The sequence below is a fragment of the Ceratotherium simum genome, chromosome 4 (genome assembly GCF_057802395.1).
Source record: "Ceratotherium simum simum isolate JZ-2026a chromosome 4, ASM5780239v1, whole genome shotgun sequence".
Taxonomy (NCBI): Eukaryota; Metazoa; Chordata; class Mammalia; order Perissodactyla; family Rhinocerotidae; genus Ceratotherium; species Ceratotherium simum.
Window position 1 is genome coordinate 38,671,963 of NC_141903.1, and position 23,388 is coordinate 38,695,350.

Genomic DNA, 23,388 nt, shown 5'->3' on the forward strand with positions numbered 1-23,388 from the left:
GGTGACATAAAACCGATGAAGGATTAAGATATAAAATTTTTTTTAAATCCTACAAATTCGTAAGGAAAATACAGCCCAACAGACTAATGGGGAAAAGATAAAAACAGGTGATTCGTAGAAGACACACAAATGGCAAGGAAACCATGCCTTCCCTCACTGATGATTAGAGAAGCACAAATTAAAGTAATGATCTATCAGTTTTCACTCAGGAAAAAAATCTTGATCATGTCAAGTGTTGATGAGAGTGCAGTATAAAGAACATTCTTGTACACTGTACAGTCAGAACAGCCACATGGAAGTCAGTTTGTCAATAGCTCTCAAAATAAGAGTATACATGTTAGGACCCAGTAATTCCACTTCTCAGGAACTACTCAGAGGGGGAAAAAACATGCTAACTTACAAAGATATATGTAAAAGTATATTCATTGCAGCATTTGTTAGAATAGGAAATCTAGGACAAAACTAAATATCCATCAATGGGCACATTTGGTGAGTCTATATTCTGGAATACTATGTAGTAGTCAAAAAGAATGAAGTAACTTCATATGCACTGACTTAGCAAAACTTCTAAAATAGCAGTTGTATAAGGAAAAAAAATCAACTGATATATAGAGTATGAGATATGTAAGTTAGATATCAAAAAGTTGATACTATTCATTTTCCTTGGGTATGTATGGAAATGCACAGGATAAGGCCTGAAAGGACACACACCAAGCTGGTAGCAATAGTGACCTCTGAGGAAAGGACTGGGACTGAGTCTGGTGGCCAATGGGGACATCAGCCTCATCTCTATGTTTCACTTTTGTGTTTTATCACAAAAGCAATACACCCTAGTATCTTATGTGATTTAAAAATTAATAATTTAAAAATAATTCATCAGCTTCCTCTTCAAAATTTCTCCCCCTACACTCCTTGACTTCAGGAATGGCACCATCATCTGTGCCCTTCTCCCCAACTCCCAAAGTGTAATAAGAGTGTCACTAAATTCTGTGAATTCATCTTTCTAAATATCTCTTCCTCTCTATCTCACCACCACTGTCATGGTTCTGACCACCATCATCTTTCTCAACTGTCCTAGGAATTTTTTAACTAGAGACCTTGCTTTATCCTTGCCCAGCTCCAATCCATCCTACATGCTCCTGCTGCCAGAGTAATTTATTCTCAAGGCAAATCTGATCATGTCATTGCTCTACTTAATTTTCAAGGTTTCTCATCACTTTCAGGACCAAATATAAACTATATGTCTTGGCAAACAAGCTCCTTTGTAGTTGATTCCTTTGCACCTCTTTGTCTCCTTGCATTCTTCAATTCTCAAATTCTAATTTTTTTCCAAGCATCTCCACCCTTCTTAAGTCTCTGCCTGTGTTCCTGACAGCTCCTTTACCTGGAATGCCTAGGGGACTCAGCTCAATTACTCCTCTAGGAACCCTTCTCAACTGCTCCCAGCAGAACCAGGCATTCCTCCTCTTTTCCTCCAGCACCCTGTGTGTATCTCCAACACAGTGCTCGGTAACTGCCATGTCCAATTCTCTCATCAAATATGAACCCTTCAACAGCAAGAGATGGAGCAAACTGGCAGACTAGGAAGCTCTAAGCCCTCATTCCCCCACCAAGACATCAAAAAACAACCACAAACTGACTAAGATAACCTTATAGGAGGTCTGTAAAACAGCTAAGGGTCTACAGCAACCAAGTGAACAGCCAACGAACAAAAAGCCACATTCAAAATGATAAGAAATTTCATGGTGTTTTTATTTGCCCTAGAACCACTCCTTCCCTGACGTAGCATGGTCTTGATCTGGAGGAGGTGGCAGCTCAGTTCCCAATTCCATCTCATGAATGAGAAGGAACAGAGAATACCTTTTTAGCAATATTCTAACCTGTCTGGAGTCTACCTAAAGGACTAGTCTCTGTGTCACCTAACTGAAATCTCAGGCAGGGAGAAGCAGCACTCAATGCTCATGAAAGCCGCAGGGGGACTACAGACCTGCAGATGCCTGGGACAAGAGATTAAGGGTAAAGGCATACAGTAGACCACATAAGGCTCTGAAGAGAAGCTGAAATGAGACTCTTTGGGAAATTAAGACATTCAAAAGCAGCTGTGAACAAGGCAAAATAAAAAAACCACACAGGCCCAGGCAAGATGCATGCTGAGGCAAGACCCATGACAAAACCTTACATTTTCACCTTAGGCTGATCATAAGCCTCAGAGATGCCCAGTTAATTAGTGAAGGACTGTCCTGGCACAGAGCTAGTCTGCAAAGACTGAAGTGGCTGGGTTTTTTTAAATGCTCCATTTTCAACAAAAAAAAATCACAAAATACATAAATCATCAGGAAAACATGGCTCATTCAAAGGAAGAAAAGAGTGGCAGAACTTGTTCCTGAAGAAGTACAGGCAATGGACTTACTACACAAAGATTTTAAAACAACTGTCATAAATATGTTCAAAGAGCTAAAGGAAAATATGAACAAAAAACTAATGAAAATCAGGAAAATGATATATGAACAAAATGAGAATATAAACAGAAATTATTTTTTTTTAAAAAAGAACCAAATAGAAATTCTGGAGCAGAAAAATATAATAACTACATACAAAAATTCACTGGAAGAGTTTAACAGCAAATTTGAGTGGGCAGAAAAAATCTCAGTGAACTCAATAGATAGGACATTTGAAACTATCAAGTCTGAGGAACAGAAAGAAAAAAAAAAAAGAAGAAAAGTGAAGAGAGCCTAAGGGACTCATGGAACACCATTAAGTGGACTAATATATACATTATGGGAATCCCAGGAGAGAGGAGTAGAGAGATTACTTGAAAAAATAATGACTGAAAATGTCCCAAATTTGAGGAAAGATATGACTTTACACATCCAAGAAGCTCAATGAACTTGAAATGGGATAATCCAAAGAGACACACAACAAGACACATCATAATCAAACTATTGAAAGTCAAAGCCAAAGAAATAATCTTGAAAGCAACAACAGAAGATTGACTCTTCACATACAAGGGATCCTCAGTAAGGATCAGAAATCTTGGAGTCCAGAAGGCAGTAGAATGAAATTATTTAAAGTGCTGAAAGAAAAAAAAAACTTTGTCAACCAAGAATTCTATAACTGGCAAAAATGTCCTTCAAAAATGAGGGAGAAATTGGGCCAGCCTCATGGCTTAGCGATTAAGTGCGTGCACTCCACTGCTGGTGGCCTGGGTTCAGATCCCAGGCGTGCACCGACGCACCGCTTCTCTGGCCATGCTGAGGCTGCATCCCACATACAGCAACTAGAAGGATGTGCAACTAGGATGTACAACTATCTACTGGGGGGCTTTGGGGGAAAAAAAAGGAGGAGGATTGGCAATAGATGTTAGCTCAGAGCCGGTCTTCCTCAGCAAAAAGAGGAAGATTAGCATGGATGTTAGCTCAGGGCTGATCTTCCCCAGAAAAAAAAAAGGGGGGGAAGAAATTAAGACACTTTCAGATAAACAAAAGCTGAGGGAGCTCATTACCACTAGACCTGTCCCACAAGAAATGCTAAATGGAATCCTTTAGTTTGAAATGAAAGATGCTAGACAGTAACTCAAAATCACATGAAGATATGAAATTCTCTGGTAAAGGTAAATACATGGGCAAATATAAAAAAAACAATACTGTTGTAATTTTGGTTTGCAGCACTTTTTATTTTCTAAAGGATTTAAAAGACAAATGCATAAAAAGACATTATAAATCTATGTTAATGGGTACATAATATATATATATGGATGTAATTTGTGACATCAGTAACATAGAAGGGAGGGATGGAGCTACGAAGGAGTAGAGTTTTTGTATGCAATTGAAGTTAAGTTGCTATCAATTTAAAATAGATTTTTATAACTTTAGGATGTTATATGTAATCCCCATGGTAACCACACATAAAATATTTATAGGATATTCACAAAAAGAAATGAGCAGGGAATCAAGGTGTGTCAAAAATTAAAAGAAGGCAAAAGAAGGCAGTAAGGGAGGAAATGAAGGACAAAGACCTATAAGATACGCAGAAAACAAATAACAAAATGTCAAAAGTAAATCTTTCTCTATCAGTAATTACTTTAAGTATAACTAGATTAAAGTGATTAAACTCCTCAGTCAAAAAATGTAGATTAGGAGAATGAAAAAAAAGAAGCAACTAAACATGATCCAACCATACAATATCTACAAGAGACTCACATAAAGATAAAAATAGGTTGAAACTGAAAGGATGGTAAAAGGTATTCCATGAAAATAGTAACGAAAAGAGAGCAATGGTGGCTATGCTGACATCAGATGAACTTGACTTTAAGTCAAAAACTCTTACAAGAGACAAAGAATGGCATTATATGATGATAAAAGGGTCAATTCACCAAAAACAGACAACAATTATAGACATATATACACCAAAAATTGTAGCTCCAAAATATATGAAGAAAATATTGACAGACTTGAAAGCATAAATAGAGAGTTCTACAATAATAATTGGAAACTTCAATAGCTCACTTTCAATAATGGATAGAACCAGACAGAATATTAATAAGGAAAGAGAGGACTTGAACAACACTATAAACCAATTGGACCTAACAGACATACACAGAATCCTCTACCCACCTACAGCAAAATACACATTTTTCTCAAGTGCACATGAACACTTTCCAGGATAGACCATATGTTAGGCCACAAAACTAGTCTTATTGTTTTAAGACTTTAAATTGTATAAATTTAAAAAGATTGAAATCATACAAAGTATCTTTTCTGATCACAGTGGAATGAAATTAGAAATTGATAACAAAAGGAAAACTGGAAAATTTAGAAATGTGTGGAAATTAAACAACACACTCCTAAACAACCGATGGGTCAAAGAAGAAATCACAAGGGAAATTAGAAAATATCTTGATACAAATAAAAATGAAAACTAACATGCCAAAACTTGCAGGAGGCAACGATAGCAGTGCCAAGAGGAAAATTCATAGCTCTAAATACTTACATTAAAAAAAGATCTCAAATCAACAACTTAACTTTACACCTTAAGGTGTAAAGAAGAACAAACAAAAAGAAGAACAAAATAAACCAAAAGCTAGCAGAAGGAAGGAAATAAAAGATTAGAACAGATATAAATAAAATAGAGAATAGAAAAATAATAGAGAAAATCAATGAAAACAAACGTTGGCTTTTTGAAAAGATTAACAAAATTGACTACCAAAATTTAGCTTGACTGACTAAGAAAAAAAGAAAGAAGACTCAAATTACTAAAATTAGAAATGGAAGTGGGGGACATTACTGCTGATTTTATAGAAATGAAAAGGATCATAAGAGAGTACTGTGACAACTTGTATGCCAACAAATTGGATAGCTTAGATGAAATGGACAAATTCCCAGAAGCACGCAACCTACCAAGACTGAATCATGAAGAAATAGAAAATCTGAACCTACCTATAACTAGTAAGAAGATTGAATCAGTAATCAAAAATATCCCAACAAAGAAAAGCCCTGGACCACAGAGCTGCGCTGGTGAATTCTACAAAACATTTAAAGAATAATTAACATCAGTCCTTCTCAAACTCTCCCAAAAACTTGAAGAGGAAGGAACACTTCCTAACTCATTCTGTGAGGCCAACATTACCCTGATAGAAAACCAAACAAAGACTACAAGAAAACTATAGACTACTATCCCTTATGACTATTCATGCAAAAATCCTCAACAGAATACTAACAAAACAAATTCAGAAACATATTAAAAGGTTTATAAACCATGACCAAATCATTTATCCCTTGAATTCAAGATGGTTCAACATACGAAAATCAATGTAATGTACCATATTAAGAGAATGAAGGAAAAAAAACCACATGATCATCTCAATTGATTCAGCAAAAGCATTTGACAAAATGCTTTGTTATAAAAAACACTTTGTTATAAAAAACACTCAAACTAGGAATAGAAGGAAACTATGTCAACATAATAAAGTCCATATATGAAAATCCCAAACATAACATCAGACTCAATGGTGAAAGACTGAAAACTTTTCCCCTGTGATCGTGAACAAGACAAAGATGTCCACCTCCACCACTCCTATTCAACATGGTATTAGAAGTGTTAGCCAGAGCAATTACACAAGGAAAATAAACTAAAGACATTCAATTTGAAAAGGAAGAAGTAAAATTATCTCTGTTTGCCAATGACATGATCTTATATGTGGAAAACCCTAGAGAGTCCACACACACAAAAAAACTTAGAATACACTAATTCAACAAAATTGCAGGATACAAAATCAACCTACAAAAATCAGCAATGTTTCTATACACTAACAATGAACAATCTGAAAAGAGAATTAAGAAAATAATTTCATTTACAATAGCATCAAAAAGAATAAAATACTTAGGAATAAACTTACCCAAGGAGGTGAAAGACTTGTACACTGAAAACTACAAAACATTGCTAAAAGAAATTAAAGAAGATACAAATAAATGGAAAGACATCTGGTGTTCATGGATTGGAAGACTTAATATAGTTAAGACGTCATTACCCAATGTGATCTACAGATTCAACACGATCCCTATCAAGATCCTAAAGATTTTTTTTTTGCAGAATAGACAAATCCATCCCAAAATTTATATGAAATCTCAAGAGACTCTGAATAGACAAAACAATCTTGAAAAAGAACAGAGTTGGAGGACTTACACTTCCTGATTTAAAAACTTATTACAAAGCTATGATAATCAAAACAATGTGGTACTGGCATAAAGACAGACACATAGACAAATGGAATAGAATAGAAAGCCCAGAAACAAACCCTTGTATATATGGTCAAATTATGTTCAGTGAGGGTGCCAATATCATTCAAAGGAGAAGGAACAGTCTTTTCAACAAACAGTGCTGGGAAAACTGGGTATCTATTTGCAAAAGAATCAGGTTGGGCCCTTTCCTTATACAAAAATTAACTCAAAATAGATCAAAGACCTAAGCGCAAGAGATAAAACCATAAAACTCTTAAAAGAAAACAGAAGGGGAAAGCTTTATGGTATTGGATTTGGCAATGATTTCTTGGACCTGACATCAAAAAGCACAGGCAAAACTGAAAACTTTTGTGCATCAAGAGACACTATCAACAGAGTAAAAATGCAACCCGTGGAATGGGAGGAAATATTTACAATCACATATCTGAGAGGGGATTAATATCCAGAATATACAATGAACACCTGCAATTCAACACCAAAATAACAAACAGCCCAATTAAAAAATGGACAAAGGACTTGAATAGACATTTTTCCAAAAAATATATACAAATGACCAATAAGCACATGAAAAGGTGCTCAACATCACTAATGATTAGGGAAATGCAAATCAAAACCACACTGACATACCACTTCACACCATTTAGGATGACTATTATAAAGAAAAAACAACGTGTTGGCAAGGATGTGGAGAAATTGGAACCCTTGTGCATTGCTAGTGGGAATGTAAAATGTTGCAGCTGCTGTGGAAGACAGTATGATGGTTCCTCAAAAACTGAAACGTAGCATTACCATATGATCCAGCCATTTCACTCCTAGGTATATACCCCAAAAATTGAAAACAGGGATTTGAACAGATACTTGTACAATAACGTTCAAAGCAGCATTATTCACAATAGCCAAAAGATGATAATAATCCAAATATCCATCAATGGATGAATGGATAAAGAAAATGTGGAAATTCTGATACATGATACAACTTAGATGAACCTTGAAAAATTATACTAAATGAAATAAGCTAAATACAAAAAGACAAATATTGTATGATCCCACTTATGTGAGGTACTTAGAACAGTCAAATTCATAGAGACAGAAAGTGGACTAGAGGTTACAAGGGGCTGGGGGAGGAGGAAATGGGGAGTTAGTGTTTAATGAGTATGGAGTTTCAGTATGGGAAGATGAAAAATTTTGGAGACGGAGGTGGTGATGATTGCACAACAATGTGGACCTATTTGGTTTCACTGAACTGTACACTTAAAAAATTTGGTTCTAAATTTTATGTTATGTGTATTTTACCACAGTACAAAAAGAAAAAAAGAAGCAAAGAACGTCCTTCTATCCTTCTCTTTCTCATTCCTCAGTGCCCAACACATGTTACCAGTTACTGTCTGTTGGATGAACATTGAATACAAGGAAATGGTAATTGAAACAAAAAAGACCCACCAGTTAATTCTGCTTGGAAAGATTTCTTTTTTAAGTCTTCATAGAAAGGATGACATTTGATCAATTCCTTCACACATGTTAAATTTTTCCATCAATTCACACAGGTTGATTTTTTTTAAACAGCTTTATTGAGGTACAATTTACTTAGTATAAAACCTACCCATTTTTTGGGAGGTGGGCGAAAGGGGTAAGGGGGCACATACGTATGGTGACGGGTAAAAACTAGACTATTGGTGGTGAGCACAATGCAGTCTATACAGAAACTGATATATAATAATGTACACTTGAAATTACACAATGTTATAAATGAATATGACCTCAATTAAAAAAATTTTAAAAAAAAGTTTGGAGACCATTAAAAAAAAAACCTACCCATTTTAAGTGTGACTTTTATTAAACGTAGAGTTGTCAGCCATATCACATCTAACTTTACGACATTAAAAAGAAACCTCCTGCCCAGCTGCAGTCCTTCCTTTCCCATCCTGAGCCCCAGGCAGTCACCATACTACGTTCTGTCTCTAGGGATTTATTTGCCTTCTCTGCACACTTCATGTAAATAGAATCCCATAACACGTGGGCTTTGTGTGGGGCTACTGATGACAAATCCGCCATGTCCATGAGTTCTATTGTTCACAGGTTTGAAGATTACAAATTCAGATGGCCAACTTGGTGCCAAATAATCATTTGCAAGTCTTTTCAACCGTAGGTCTTGAGACTAAGTAGTTGATGACACATGCTCTCCAAAATCAGATGACATCCTCTTTTCTTGCCATTCCTATTGTTTCTACTATTCCAAGTTTTACTAGTCACACTTTTTCCTTTCTTTTTCTTTTTTTTAAAGACTTAGAGACCATTTGATCATATAGAAGAGTGTTTTCTTCCCACTTATTTTTCACAAATTTGAACTCTATTCATATAAATCTAAGTTTAGTTTTTTAAAAAAAACTATAGTACTAATCATATTCTGGCAAAAGAAACAATGAAACTAATTAAAATCTAAGATTTAGTTCTTATGGAAATTCTGGCCAGTTCTCAAAATAGAGACCTAGGCGATGCTTTTTCTGTGGCTCGTGAATCCAGGACTCTAGGCAGCTTTTACTTACCTCCTGGTCGTCTGCTCATTTTCAAAAATCAGTGAAGACGTCAACTTAAGTCCACTCAGTGGTTCACACTTTTCTCCCATTGAGAAGAACACTGGAGCCATCTCTGCAAGCTAGGAAGAGCAACAATGCTGTAACATAGAACTAGAGAATATTGCATCACAAATGCACGCAGTTCAATCTCTCCATGTTACAGCTTGGCATGGGAGAACTGGTGCAAGAGTGAGTCAGGATGAGATGTGAATAATGTTAACAACCATCACTAGATGCCAAGGTTGAGTGTAAGCTGCTTACCCATATCTATATTATCTTGTAGAAGTCTCACTGCAGTTCTGAAGGTAGATATGATTACACTTCCTATTTTACAGAGAGGTTAAGCAACTTGTCTAAAGCCACACAGCTAGTAAACGGCAGAGTGAGGGTTTGAACCCAGGATGAGCTGTCTCCAAAGTCCATGTTCTTAACTACTATGCTGTGGGGCTGTGTGCTCTGACTTAGAAAATAAAATATAAATAGGTAAGTAAAATGAGAAGTACACATGGGGCCAGCCCGGTGGTGCAAGCGGTTAAGTGCGCGCTCTGCTACGGCGGCCCGGGGATCACCGGTTCAGATCCCAGGTGCGCACTGATGCACCGCGTGTCAAGCCATGCTGTGGCGGCGTCCCATATAAAGTGGAGGAAGATGGGCATGGATGTTAGCCCAGGGCCAGTCTTCCTCAGCAAAAAAAGAGGAGGATTGGCAGATGTTAGCTTAGGGCCGATGTTCCTCACAAAAAAAAAGAAAAAAAAAGAGGTACACACACACAAAACAGATACCCTGGTCCTTGGGAAAAGGTCTGGCAATACATTAATTCACAACATTTATCAACTACCAGGTACCTAGCACTGTCTGATGAGGAAATCAGACCGTGCCCTCAAAGAATTCCAGATTTCTATGATAGAGCAGAGGACACACAGAGAACTGGCAGCCTAGGCTCAGTGAATAGGTTAGTCTGAGTACAGGCCATCATGAATTAAGAATTTCACGGCTCCTTGTTATTCCATAGGCAAGTCCCTTCCTTTTCTGGGCCTCAGCTTTCTCACCTGTGAAATGAATGGGCTGTGCCTGCTGGTCTCTGAGGTCCTATGATTCTGCACTCCTGGTAGCTGTGGTCTTTGCTTCCCGTATAACACTATTTCTGCACATCAAACACTTACTCCCAGGCTTTCTGCTGATTTCCACAGCTTCGAGGACAACAACGCCCCACATATTTCTTAAACACCCAGCTGTCCTATGTGGCATAGCTTTCTCTTATAAATGGAGGTGAATTAAGATGAATTTTGCTTGGAATTGCTTTACACTGTAATCACACACTTCCCTCCCCTCTCTCGCTAGATCTTAGCCTCCTCATAGTTTCTCCAAGTCAGGATCTCAACGTCACAGCACTCGGTGCCTCTTTCACCACAAACTGCCATATTTCACTTGTGGCTGAGTGGAGAATTCATTTCATTTCACTGTTCAGTCTCAATAGCACAAACATATATTCAGGGCTGACATATTTTCATCATGGAAAAGCCAAGCTCTCGAACAGATGCTGCCCAAAGGGATTAATGAGGGGAATGGTTATTTATTCTGCCACTTGACATTTTGTGGAGAATAATTCCTGAGTCATTTCATACTTTAACAAATAGTTCACCAACAAAAGATCTTAGCACTTTGGATGAGCACCAAGCCAGGATTTAGGAGCTGGCAAACGTCAACCAATAGCAATGAAGCCACTTTCCAGTATCCCATTTAATGTAATGACACTACATAATGTCACAGCCAGCTGGCCGTGGGAGACAGCTATCCATTCCTGACACCAGACAGTACCTCCTCACCTGAAACCAACCACACCAATCTCTCCTAAAGGAACTCCAGGGACACCCTGAAATCCTCCTACCCCAACGTAAAATGTCTGGCCTGTCTATGGGTTCAGACAACCACCTCTGTTAACTTGAAAGTATCCCAGATCATTTGTGGTCAGAAGCCCATGGCTCCTTTTGGCTATATAACTAACACACAAACTCCATAATTTCTCTTTAGTGTATGTAGACCTGGCACCATCGACCCTGACCTCTTTTTTCATTTTAATCCTTTCCCTGAACTGCTTTACTTGTATCCTACAGCAGTTTTATGTTTCTGGAATACTCTCACTTCTTCCCATCTCTGAGCTAGACTGAAGCACTTGCCTCATCCCTGACATCTCTCAGGTGATAGTCCACCCACCTCTTATGATTTGCCTCAACCGTCAGAAGAGGCCACTTCTCTATTGCCCCACAAAAGCATAGCCCTGGGCCTTTCGGCTGGTGCATGCTCAGGGAGTGTTTTCTGAACCAAATCCACTGTAAGCTCCTAACAGCAAGTAGCAAGTCTAATTTTATGTAGTTTGCATAACATAGAACATAGTACTATGTTACCTAGAACATAGAACATAGTACAGAATAGTTGTTCAATATAAACTCATCTGAAAGAATAAAGAAACAGAATAAAAAACGGGGGCCACTCATGGATGAGAACCTCCAGCAGGGTTCCTAGGCTCAGAGAAATCTCTGTGAACTCATCCGTTCGACAAACACTCGTTGTGCTTCTGTTTTGTACTGTATTAGTCGATGGGTTCTTTTTTTCCACTCTAGGATCTATGACACTCAGAGCAGAGGGAATTTCCAAACTCTGGGGCCACATCTGTGGGTACTGCAGCTGCTAGATCTAGGACACCAGTGTATTGTTGCCTCCACTCCATCACTTCTGACCTGCAGCCTGTCTTGTTTGTGGTTCCCTGACACATTGGGGCCTGCCCCTTCTGAGCTGAGATAGAAGGGACAAGGTGGGCATGACCCCTTATAACTTGACTGCCAGGTTATCTCAGGCCAGGACACTCTGGGGAAGCCTGGGTGAGGTCTGGGCTCTTTTGGACAAAACCCCTACAGGTCACCCAAGGCATCTAAACCTGCCTACTACCCCACCTACCAGGCCAGTGAGCAAGTGAATCCTCCAAACTATGCAGTGAGCACTGGGACCAGCATGGTCACTAGGTCTAGGATACTTAGTGAGGAGCATGGATAGTGATAAGAACTTCAGTTCAGAGTGGTCAGAATAAACATTTCAAGTGATCTCAATGTCTGGTAACAGGGCTGACAAAACACTCAGAGAAAACACTCCTGGTACAGTATTTCCCAAAATACCGAATAAAATCAATTTACTTTCCTGATAAGTGAGCCATTAAGCCATCATTGATCATTATTGATCAATTAATATATTGATCAATATATTAATTCCTCAATTGGCAGATGAAAAACAAAAAAAGCAAAAATCCACAGAGTTAAGCTAATGCTAGAGCTAGCTTTTGCCAATCTTTTTGTGGTCTCTAGCTGTGTTTTAATAGTCTAGGGGTACAGGAGATAGGAGAAAAAGACTAGGCCTCAGCAGAATGGGGTTAAGCTCAGAAACTCCAGGGAAGCCAAGACCTTCAAAAGGCAATGACCAGTAGATGGATTCATTTAAAAAAATCATAGGAAATTGGGGAAGAGGGATACAAATGCAAGTCTTGGCCTTGGCTCACTATAGAGGAGAATGAAAAAGAAAAAACATTCCCATAAGAATTTCTTAACACAATCTGAATTCACATGAGTTTGAGGGCAGAATTTATTTTACGTAGGTGGTCCAAAAACCCAAGATGGAAGTCAACTCTAATATATCCCTAGCATGAGAAAACAAATCTTCTTTGAGGGATAGCTGAAGAAATGACCCCAAATATAGTGAAGATAATAAAGATATATAAAATATGGGGAAATATGGAGTGTAAACTAAGAAGGTCCAATATAAATCTAATTGAAGTTCCAGAAGAATATAGTAGAGAAAAAAGGGTAAAAGCAATATTTAAAGATGTAATAGGTTACAATTTTCCAGAATTAATGGAAGCCACCACTCCATAGATTCAGGAAGTCCAAGAAATCTTAATCAAAATAAACAAATAGATTCCCAGGCTCATCATAATCTACAGAACACCAAAAACAAAGAAAAAACCTTAAAAGTGAACCTTAAAAATGAAAGATGGATTACCTTTCCCCTTCAAAGGGATAACAATTAGATCAATGGCTCTCAAACTTTAGTATGCATCAAAATCACCTGCAGGACTTCTTAAAATATATATTCCTGAGCTCCAACTGCTGAGTTTGGATTCAGTAGGTCTGGAATAAGGTTAAAAACTGCATTTTTAATAAGTTCTAGAATAATATTGAGGCTACTGGTCTAGAGGCCACCCTTTGAAAATCACTGAATTAGACAGTTGCATTATAAAAAGCAACAGTGTAAGACAAAAGAAAATAGAACAGTTATCTGTAAGGTACCAAGAGAAAAATCATTGTCAACCTAGCATTAATATCTAATAAAACTATCTTTCAAGAACAAATGCAAAATATATTGTTGGACAAACAAAAATAGAATTTATTACCAACAAACTTTTGCTGAAATATATGCTTCAGGAAGAAGGAAAATTATCCCAGAAGGAAAGTTTGAGCTGGAAGAAGGAATAGAGAAGCACACAAAATGGTTAACATGAGGGTAAATTAAAACCAACATTAATTGTGCAAAACAAAAACATCACTCTCTAATCTGGATGGCTACAAAAGTTAATTTAGAATTAATAACCTCGAATACAAAAGCATACAGGTCAAGATTGGAATGATCAGATTTAAAGCATTCTGAGATCCTTATTTTATTTGAGGAGAAAGAATACACATTTATTAAATTTAGACTTATAAAATAAAATGTAGTGAATGAGCTGGAAATTTTAAATTTATAAGACTAGTAACAGAATATATAACAACCAAAGTAGTTGAAGGGAAAGTATTAAATGAGATTAAAAGAAAAAATATAATTCAAAGGAATTTACAAAAAAAAAATAACATAGTAGAAAAGAATCCAAATATATCAGTAATCTGAGTCAATATACATTGACTAAACTCTCCAGTCTAAATATAGACTGTCAGATTGGATTAAAAAATAAGATTCAGGCACCTGCTACATGTACAAAAAAGCTAAAACATAAGGATTTAGACAAGTTGAAAGGAAAATGATAGAAAAAGTTGTATCAAGCAAATACAAACCAATTTTTTGTTATTCTAGCTACATTACTTTCCGACCAAATACACTTTACAAAAAAGAAATTAGTGAGGTTTAGAGGGTCACCATATATATTGATAAAAACTTCATTCACTCAATAAATACTTTTTACAGTCTATGTGCTAAACACTATTTTAGACACTAGGAATACAACAGCGAACAAAATAGAAAAATTCACAAGAAGTGAATTTAAAATTCTAAGTTTGTATATACCTAATACCATATTTCAAACCCTAAAGAGCAAAAAATTGAATGAACTACAAGGTAAAATGGACAAATCCAAAAAAAGAGGAGATTTTTAAAAACACATCTCTCTGATAAATCAAACAGGAAAAAAAAAGAGTAAGGCTATAAAAGAATTGAATGCCATAATTAATAGCTGGATTTAATAGACAAGTCTATAACTAAATCCTACATGAGGAAACACACACATATACCAGGCCATAAGGAAGACCTCAATACATTTCAAGCAATAAATATCACACAGACTCCATTCTCTGAGCTCCAAGTTAGAAATCAACAACTAAAAAGTAAATAGAAAAAAATCCTTATGTTTGAAATTCAGGAATAACTAACAAAATAGAGAAAAAAAGATACAATAGAAAAGGTGAAGATCAATAAAGACCAATCAATATTGATTCTTTTAAAGACATAAAATTAACAAATTATCCAGCAAGAACAAAGAAAGAAGAAAAAAATACAAATATATAATACTAGGAATTAAAATGGAATATAACCACAGATGGAGCAGAGATTTAAAAGCAATAAAAATAATCATGAACTTTATGCCAATTAATTTTAGAACCTAGATGAAATGTAAAACTTCTTGGAAAAAATATAAACTACAATAGTTGACTCAAGAAAAAATTTAACACTATTAAAAAATTAAATAATTGATTTAAAATAACAACTTCCCTTCAAGCATACCCAGGCTCAGATGATTTTACAGAGGCATTCTATGAAACACTAAAGAAATAGATTATAATGTTACATAAACTTTTTCAAGAATAGAAAAGAGAGAACACTTTCCAAATTCTTTTTATGAAGTTAGCATAACCTTGACACCAAAATCAGGGAAGGATATTACAGGAAATAAAAAATTACATACCAATCTTTCTCATGAACGTAGATATAAAATTCCTTTTAAAAAAAAGTGCTAGCAAACCAAATAAAGCAACATAAGAAAATGATATAACACCAAGTACTAAAAGTCAGATTTACCTGGAGTAAATCAAGGCAGGACCCAGTCAGGCTAACCCCAGAAACACAACATTGGTTTAATATTAGAAACCCTTAGTCCATTTCACTACACTAATTAACTGAAGATAAAAAAACATATGATTTTATCAATAGATGCAGATAAGATATACCAAATAATTTAATATCCAGTAATTTTTAAATATTTTTTTAAATTAGCAAACTAGGAATAAAAAGAAACTTTCTTAAGGTGATAAAGAAACTCTCTCCCTCATAAAAAAATACACCCACACATATCATATGTAAGAAAAAACATTAGAAGTTTTACTCTTAAAATCTGTAGCGAGAAAAGAATACCACCATTGCCAACATCATCAATTCTATTCAATGTTCTATGAAAGGAAGTAACCTGAGCAACAAGACAACAAAAAAAGACATGGACTGAAAGGAAGAAATTAAACTGTCTTTAGTTGCATATGATATGATTGAACTGCATAGAATGTCCCCCCAAAATATATACAATAAATTATTAGAATTAATAGGAGTTCACCCATTCATTCGATAAATATTTATTGAACACTTACTATAAGCAGGGCACTGTTCTCGATGCTGGAGATACAGCAGTCAACCAAACAGACAAAATCCCTGCCCCCATATACAGAGTGGTTTAGCAACTTAATTGCATTTTTACATAGTAGCAAATTCCTAGAAAATGTAATAAAGACAGACATCATTTATAATAGCAACCAAGCATATGTTACCTATATAAAAGTAAATAAAAGGTGTGCAAAACTTTTTTGGAGTATATTAGCAAATTCTATTGAAAGACATTCACAGAAGATCTAATAAATGGAGCAATACCATATTCATGGGATGGAAAACCATGATCATCAAGGTACATTTCTCCTCACACTGTTCTATAGTCTCAATGCATTCCAATCATTCCACACTTTTATGAAATTTGAGGAGCCATTTCAACATGTTTACATGGAAGAGTGAAGGGTGAAGAACGCACATAACAGTCCCGGGAAAGAAGAGCCGGACCGGGGCAGGAGGGTAGATCACCCATCCAGATACCAAGATTCAGTATACAGTCATGGTGATGAAGGCACCGTGTAATTAGCATAGCGACTGATAACAGAACAGAGAGCCCTGAAGCAGAGCCACACTTAAACGGCTGCTTGACATATGGCAAAACCGACTCTGCAAATCATTGGGAATGGAGTATAGAATGAAATAGAGTGTTAAGACAATTGAGTATCCATTTGGACAAAAGTAAATTTGGATTCCCATACCACACCATGCTTTAAAATAAATTCCAAGTAGATTAAATAGAAAAGATAAGTGTATAAAACTTTTAGAATATAGGAAAACAGACCTGAGAACACCAGCCATAAAGAAAATATTCATACCTTTGACTACATTAAAATTAATAATTTTTGTTCCTAAAAAGGTTTCATAAAGGCCATGGAAAACCAAACCACAAATATGAGATGTTTGCGATGTTTATATCTGACAAAATTTTAGTATCCTGGCTATAAGAATCACCAGGCAGAAGACAAGCAACTCAAGAGAAACATGGACGAGGGAGCTGGACAGGACATCACTGAAGAAGAAAACTAAATGGCAATAAACATATGAAAAATGTTTAGGGATGTGTGAATTAATCCTGTGAGATATCATTCTATACTTCTCCCAAAGGGAGGAAATGAAAATTTTAGACATTATCAAGTGTCATTGAGGAGAAAGTAAACAGAGCCCTTATATACTGAAGAATACATTGTTGCATGCACTTTGGAAAACAACTTGACAGTATCTAGCAAAGGTGAAGATGTGTAGACTCCACAGCCCAGCAAATCCACCCTTGGGTATTATACCTGGGAAGTACTCTTGCGTATCTATACCAAAAGGATATATAAAAATGTTCATAGATGGAAATGTAAAATGGTACAACCACTCTGGAAAACAGTTTGGCAATTTCCTACAAAACTAAACATATGCTTACCACACAACTCAGCTATTGCACACTTGGACATTTATCCCAGAGAAATAAAAACTATGTTCACACGAAAACCTGTACACAAGTGTTCGTAACAGATTTATGAACTAGCCCAAAGCTGGAAACAACCCAAATGTCCTTCACAGGTGAACGGTTAAACTACAGTACATCTATGCCATGGAATACTACTCAGTAAACAAGGAACAAACCATTGTGCATGCAACAACTTAGATAGATCTCAAGGGAATTATGATGAGTGAAATAAAAAGCCATCCCAAAGGTTACATACTGTGTGATTCCATTTATACAGCAAGTTTGAAACAACAAAATTATAGAGGTGGAGAACAGATTAGTGGTCACCAGGGTTTAGGGAAGGAGAAAGGGAGGGAGGTGGTCGTGATTATAAAATAGCAGCATAAAGGATTATTGTGATGGAACTTTTCTTATCTTGACTGTGTGATGAAATTTCACAGAACTAAACATACACGTGTGCACACGCATTCACACACACTGGTGAAATCTGAATAAGGTAAATGGATTATATCAATGTTAGTTTCCTGGCTGTGATACTGTACTACAGTTATGCAAGATATTAACATTGGGAGAAACTGGGAGATGGGCATAGAGATCTTAGTATTATTTCTTACAATTGCTTGTGAATGTACAATAACCTCAAAATAAAAAGTTTAAAAAATGTTCATAGAAAAACTGTTTTTTGTTCTTTGGGGTTTTTTTTGTGAGGAAGATTGGCCCTGAGCTAACATCTGTGCCAGTCTTCCTCTATTTTTTGCATGTGGGACACTGCCACAGCATGGCTTGATGAGTGGTGTGTAGGTCTGCGCCTGGGATCCCAACCCACGAACCCCGGGCTCCCGAAGCAGAGCGCATAAACACTACGCCATTGCGCCAGCCTGAAAAAACTGCTTTTAATACTAAAAAAAAATCCTGTATAAAATCTAGATGTTATTTTGGTAGAAGAATGCCCCAGAAAACTATACAGCAAGAAAATGAAAAATTTATAGCTTCCCATATCAACATAGGTAAATCTCCAAAAAATACATATATATACACACAATTGTGGGAAAAAGAAATTTGCAGAATTCATATAATATGATTCAATATATGGTTCACAAATAGGCAAACTTAAGGAAATATTTTGGTTAAGGAGGCATACATACTTATGTGGTAAAATTATGAAAAGAAGCAAGGAAATGATAAATACTATATTCAGGAAAGTAGTTACCACAAAGAGGTATGAGGTGGGACATGAGATCAGAAAATAGACTTAGGGCAATGACACTCTCCAATGTCTGTATACCCACCATCCAGTCTAATTCTTTTACTTTACACTTATACCTGTGATATTCTGTTTTGTATGTATTCAATATTTAATTAAAACAACATAAAGCAGCCTACTGGGACAGAAAGCTGCTGGGGAAAAACAGAGGGCATGTGAAAGACAACAGAATCTATGAAAATATGATGTTAGTGCAACTAAGTTCCAATTCCAAAGGCCCCTATAGGAAGCATTAAAAACAGAGCAATAAACAATTTCTATTCCCTTTAGATGGGGATAGAGAAATGTGCACACCCATATTTTCATGCCCTACTTTGGCATGAGAACACTTTCAGTTTCTCTGTAATACAATCAGTAAAACAAAAAAATACACTCGCAGATAATAGCGAGATGGCTGCAATACAATCAATATGTTGGTCTGTTCACCGGCTCTGCAGTCAAACTGTGTGGGTGTGGCTCTTTGTGCCACCATACTCCAGCTGAGACCCCTGGAGACGAAGTCTCATGTGTAAAATGGGGCTAATACAGCAGTTCTCAAATGTTTTGGTCTCAAGACCCCTTTAAACTTTTAAAAATTATTAAGAACTTCAAAGATCTATTGTTTTTATGTGGGTCATTATATCTATCAATATTTACTGTTGATTAATTCTTCAAATAATAAGAAGAAACCTATTGCATGTTAATATCAATAACTTATCTTCTTACAAAAAATATATTCCAAAAGAACTCATGAGAAGAGCAGCATTATTGCACATTTATGCAAATCTCTTTAATATCTAATTTAATAGAAGAGACCTGAATTCTCATATCTGCTTCAGCATTCAATCTGTTGCAATATGTTGTGTTGGTTGAAGTATATAAAGAGAATCTAGCTTCGCACAAATATAAAACTGAAAAAGGAAGAAACTTGCAGACCCTCAAAAAGGTACAGGTGACCTCCAGTGATTGTTGGATGCACTTTATATCCACTAGACTAAAACATTTCCAGTTTCAAGACTGCAAACTAAACACGTGTAGCAATCTTCTGCTTCCTACACCAAATTGAAACAAATTACAGAAAATATATTAAAATAAAAATATATGGCTATGTTTAAAAGAGCAGGTGTGTGTCCATGACAGGACGGGGGGGGATTCATTGACAGAAAGTTCTAGCATAAATAATTGGAAACAGCATAAAAACTGTCTCATGCATTGAGATGATGGAAGTCAAAAACTGAAGGTGACCTGGAAACAATGAATTGGATGCTAGCTAAATTGAGGCACTCGAGGCAGATAAAACCTTGTGCATCATTCCTACTCTTCCTCAGGGACCAGGCAGCAGCAATGAGAAGTATCTGCCCGCAAGTGGGAGCTGGGTCAAAGAGGACAGACAGCGCTTCTGGTGTCAGGAGAAACCGGGTGCTCAAGCAGAAAATGCCAACTACTCCACCCAGCCACAATCCATCCTTGCCCATTCTCACCATACACAGGTCATTCAAACAGTACCACCTGCTAAGGTAGAGACAACAGATAATTTAACAGGAAATGTCAATCACTGAGATAAACACACAATCAAAAATCATCCAATATTGGAGGAAATTCAGGAAAATCACCCAATATTGAAAGACGCAACAAACTCAACCAATGGCAGAATTTATATCTGAAGACAAAGAATTAATATAGAGATCAGAAAATGACTTTTTAAAAAAAGATAATTAATAGACTCAGAGAGAACCTTTAAAACAAAACACATTATTCTATATTATTTATTATATATTATTATTTATAATTTATTATATAATTATAGATATATCCTTAAAGTGAAAAATATAATTGACGAGGGGAACATTCTCAAAAGATGGACTGAAAAGCCAAATAAACACATAAAGAGAAAGAATCAGTGAGCTGGAAGATTGAGTTAAGTAATTCTTTCAGAATGCAGCTAAAGGGATAATAAGATGAAAAGGAGGAAAGGTAAGTTAAAAAATGTGAAAGATAGATACAGAAACTATCAAGTTTCTATGAAAGTTCTGGGGAGGGTGAGAATTGATAACAGATGGACAGCAATAAGGAAAGGAAGAATAGTCAAGAACTGAACATGAACACTGGTGAGTCCTCAGTTTAAAAGGGACCACTGAATGTCAAGCAAGATAATATCAAGGATATATGTAAAACTCTAAAATCTGCTAGGAAACTCAGAGAATACCTACACACGAGTAAACATCAGATTGACATGAGAAACTGAATATACAGACAATGGCCAGACTAGATATAAAAACAGAATTCTCACCCACAATCTGAAGCAACTAGCCCAGGAAGCCAACCCATTATCTACAGCAACCATCCTAGGAAGCCAGACTGTTTCCTGTAAGTTAGACTTGAAGGAAGCGAAACAATAACTTCTGTAATAATCATCCCCAAATGGCCAGTGCTTTATTAATAATGGACAAATTCCCTAATTTTGTCCCCACTTGCAACTTAGGACCAATCACAGAAATATGCACCCCCTAACTAATCACATAGTATACCTCACTTCTCCTTAGCCCGCCTACAGCTTTCTCACATTAACAGCCTCCAATCAGGGCATAGAAGCCTTCTCTTTTTTCCCACTATAAAGCTTTCCCACTCCTCTGTCTGCCTTTGAGTCTCTGCCAAAACGCAAGTAATGGTGGCTGACTCCCTTGCTATAGTAAGCTGTGAAAAAATAAACTGCTTGTTCTAATTTGGTTGGCTCTTGTATATTTCCACAGTTATTGTGGAGGCTCCACTGAGCCCTGTCTTTAATGTGCACTGCATGGACCCCAACCTTCAACCAGGCGTGGTACCCAAAGGATCCCCTTGTGCCTTGCTGTTTGTCCAGTCTACAACACAGCACCAGATCTGACTTCTGCTCTCTTTGTGTTGAGTTCCTTGGCTACTTATGGAGTTCTGTACATGGGTTTTGCTATTGGCATACATTTGCTGGCATTATTGGTTGAATCAGACCATTCCTTTTCATCTCTTTTTTGCCATCTTTTGTGTTACTGTGTTGTGGTGTCTGGAAGTGTTATTTGTCATAAGAAGGTCTAGACTTGTAGGGCAGAGCACAGGCAAAGGCCTTAGAAGCCTGTTATTTGAGCCAACCTCACAGACCGTTGAGTTTTCAGTTCTCACCAGATCCGTGTCCACTGGACAAACTTTGCTGTGGGTCACCAATAGAACCAGAGGAGGTTTTCCTTCTGTCTGTTTTGTGTCCTGAGAGCTTGGCTTCAATCCAGAGAAAGTATTCTCTTTGGTTTTCCACCTGCCAGGGGCACTGACTGTCAGTTCTACATTAGGAGGTAGCCAATTCTCAGATTGGGGGCCCAAGACACAAGGTGTGTAAGCGTTACATTCCTGCCAACCATCTCCAACTCTCATGGGGTCATCTAAGTCTAAATCCTCTCCTCTACCCAGAAAAACTCCTGCTTCTTATATTTTCTCCGATTAAAACCCTAATTCTTGTGTCTATCTTTCTAAATGGCATAACTTCACCAAGAATGATTTGGGTCGTAGTGGCCACTCTTGGGACCATTTGATTTGAACAAAATTGTTTATTTGAGAGGTGCCTTAGAAAATAAAGGGAATAAGATTTCACAAGCCCGACGAGTGGCATTTTTTGATTGGTATGCAGAGCCTCCAAACGAAACTCGGAATGAACAATCGCTTCACTAACAAATTCTTTGGCCAAAGCTAAGGAAAATCTGACAAACTTGCAAGAACAAAGGAGACTCACTTCCCTGGTAAATCCTCCCTTCCTTGTCCTCAGTTGCCTCTCTATATCCAGCCTCCTCCATCCCCCTTGTCCCTCTCTCTCTCTCCTTCCACACTTCCTCCTCACTCTTCCCCCTGTCCAGACCCCCCACCTTTTCCCAGCCACATTCCTAAAACCTCAAAATGCCAGTTGCCTGTAAGAATCCATCCCTCCCATGCACCAGATGTACAGGTAACTGTAGAGCTTATGCCTTGGACTTAGCTGAATTAATAGCTATAATTCAGGTTTCCCTAAACCCAAACAATATCAGCAAATATTCATAGAAGAATTTAGAATTCTTGGGTACATGTAACCTATAACCCTATAGGATTACCTGACCTATATCAACTTGTACACATGTTGGTCGGAACCTCAGAAGCCAAATATCCTGGATGGCAAATGCTGATTGGATTGATCTGAAAAGAGACCAAGAGGATCCATTTTTCCATAACAAAGCTGAGAGAGTTAAAAAAGAAAAACCAAAAAAAGTTGTTCAATGTCTCCTAAAAGCCATATCTGAAACATTCCCCCCCAAAACTGACTGGGCTATAATTCAATCAAATTCAAGTAAACAAACAAACAGGATGAAACTATAGGAGATTTTTGGGATGACTAGAAAGAAGCGTCTGATAACACTCGAGTTAAAGAAGGTGTGAGTGTAGCAGCAACCCTATCGCTTCATTTTGTCAATGGAGTTAAACCTGAAATTGAGATCTAATTCAAAA

At 36.8% G+C, this 23,388-nt stretch overlaps 1 long non-coding RNA gene across 1 annotated transcript in view; it reads right to left on the bottom strand.

Annotated features, from left to right (window-relative positions):
* The window catches only part of LOC147917264 (uncharacterized), a 219,392-nt gene that overhangs the window by 41,404 nt on the left and 154,600 nt on the right, over positions 1-23,388 (bottom strand). The window contains exon 4 of the long non-coding RNA XR_015551959.1: positions 9,281-9,390. This is a non-coding gene — a long non-coding RNA (uncharacterized LOC147917264). The remainder of the gene's footprint in view (positions 1-9,280; positions 9,391-23,388) is intronic.